At 39.3% G+C, this 2,460-nt stretch overlaps 1 long non-coding RNA gene across 1 annotated transcript; it reads right to left on the bottom strand.

The window, feature by feature from the left end:
• Positions 1-367: 367 nt before the first annotated feature.
• On the bottom strand, positions 368-1,253 carry LOC130072197 (uncharacterized). The gene is made up of 3 exons (XR_008804093.1): positions 1,221-1,253; positions 585-628; positions 368-429 (listed from the first exon to the last, which is right to left on the bottom strand). It is a non-coding gene; the product is annotated as an uncharacterized LOC130072197 (long non-coding RNA).
• Positions 1,254-2,460: the final 1,207 nt, after the last annotated feature.

Below are 2,460 nucleotides of genomic sequence, written 5' to 3'. Positions count from 1 at the left end.
CCCTAAATATTATTTAAAAGGTGCAACAATTTTAAATATTTTTAAATACTTGCAAAAATAACCATGCTTGTGTCATTGTAAATAATTCCGCCCCTCCCTCACTTCCGGTTCTGGCGCTGGGGTTCTGGCGCTGGGGTTCTGAAACTGGTGGTGCTGCGGGTCTGCAGCTGGATATATCTCAAGCAAGCCACTATAGATTCTTATTTACAGGGGGGGCTTAGAAAACATTAAACATGTCAATAAATTCATAGCCAAACATAAAAAATTAAAATAAAATAAAAATCAGCCAAACATCATAAAAATCCATATAGCTCTGTTTGAGTAACAAGTAAACTAAATAAATACAAATGCAAGGGGGTTACTCACCGGTTGCACTTCTCCAAAAGTTGAGAAGGAGACATCTAGATCCTCCACAGGACTCCTTCCAGTCTTGTTCATAGAACAAAAATATAGTCATTCTCTTCAATAAATTAAAGTGCAAATACATCAAATAATTAACACTATCAATCAGCCCAACATCACAAGTCTCTACAGCTCTGCTTGAGAAACAATTTTAAAAAGCAATGAAAATCAGTGGAACTTACCTTTTGAGCAATAATGGCGAGGTCACTTTTCATTTGAGGGATTTCTAGCAAGAAGTTATATAGCCTAAAGAAAAAACAATTACAATCACAAAAGCAGAATAGCACCCAGCAACTCAGTGCCCTAACGTTAACGTTACTCTTCGAAAGACATTTCCTGCAGCTGTGAACGCAAGCTACAACCCTCCAAAGCCCATTGATAAGGCTCTGGAGAGGAAACCTGGTTGTGAACGCAATTAAAAAAAATGTCTTTCTCCAATTTCTCCCAAATTCAAATTCCCCAGGGTTTTTTTCTGGAGCCGATTGACTTCTTGAGCCGTTGAAGGCAGAGAAGCATCATTTATTCTCATGAACTGTATGTTCTCTAGGCCATGACTTTTGTTAACCCTCTACGAATTCCTCTAGAAAGAGACACATAAATATAATTCTAATTTGAATCTTATCAACGGCTACGTTATATGAGCACCCACAATAACTTTAGCAGCTACCTCAGTTAACAACATAGCATGTATTTTGCCAAACACGTGTTAAACTTTCAGCCCATACTATTTCTAAGTTTATAACTTACTTCTCTGCCACCGCAATATCCATCTCCAGAAAAAAACCCTGCTAATAAATATTAGAATTAGGAATACTTACGATTGATGATAAGTAGGACATAGCGGATCTCCAATAGTCTAGATGGGATGTACCCAAAAAGTGAAAGTGAGGAGCATTTGTGGGTACAAGTCGGGAACCGGCCTACTTTACATATTTCAAGGGTGCTGAATCCAAAAAAACTGGTACCCAAGCGAAATTGTGAGTTTTTGACCTTCTAATTTGCATATCAAAATGGCCGCCAAATTGCCTATCTTGCTCAGTCGTTGGACCATTTTCCACTAGTTTTTTGTAAGTAGGCAATCAAGATGAGGAAATTAAGTTTCTAGATCGATAGTCAAGGGTCAGAGCAAAGATATAATGGAGGATCACTGTCTTTTTTATGTACAGTATATATGCAAAATACCAACTTTTAAGGTGAAATTAGGCATTATTTGTGTCATTTTTTAAGGCCGACATAAATATTCAATCAATATCACTCTTAAATGTTCCCAGTGTATATATGATATGTGATGTATTCCATATTACATAATAACTAAGAAAAACACCATTGCAAGTTGTCTGAGATTTCATTTTTTTTTATGCAAACAAAGCATTCCCTAGACTGTACATTTCCTGAAGAAAATGTGAAGTGGTGCTTGCAGTGGCAAAATTGCATACGAGCCAACAAACATGTCTGTACGATGTTCTGGTGCTGAGATATGGCTTATTCATGTTGTTCAGGTGGTTGCTAGGCAGTTGCTAGGGTGTTCTGGGTGGTTGCTATGGTGTTTCTAGGCGGTTTCTAGGGTATTCTGGGTGGTTGCTAGGGCGTTACTAGGCAGTTGCTAGGGTGTTCTAGGTGGTTGCTATGGTGTTGATAGGCAGTTGCTAGGGTATTCTGGGTGGTTGCTAGGGTATTCTGGGTGGTTGCTAGCATGTTGCTAGGGTGTTCTGGGTGGTTGATATGGTGTTCCCAGGGTGTTCTGGGTGGTTGCTAAGGTGTTGCTAGGCGGTTGCTAAGGTATTTTGGGTGGTTGCTAGGGTGTTATGGGTGGTTGCTAGGGTGTTATGGGTGGTTGCTATGGTGTTACCAGGTGGTTGGTAGTTGTCACAGATGGTTACTATGGAGTTTTTATAGAGTTCTTAGCATGTTCTAGGCATGATTTAGCACTTACCTAATCACTAATAGCATGTAGCTATTCACAGCTAGCATGTGTAGCATGTTGGAAGTCCTCTTTGCTAGCATGAGACAAAAGAGCCAACCCCCATTTCTCTATGATGTTCTGATGCAGAGATATAC

The sequence above is a fragment of the Rhinichthys klamathensis genome, unplaced genomic scaffold (genome assembly GCF_029890125.1).
Source record: "Rhinichthys klamathensis goyatoka isolate OS25496 unplaced genomic scaffold, OSU_Roscu_1.1 h1tg000483l_1, whole genome shotgun sequence".
NCBI classification, from domain to species: Eukaryota; Metazoa; Chordata; class Actinopteri; order Cypriniformes; family Leuciscidae; genus Rhinichthys; species Rhinichthys klamathensis.
This window is presented reverse-complemented; position numbering and strand designations above follow the sequence as displayed.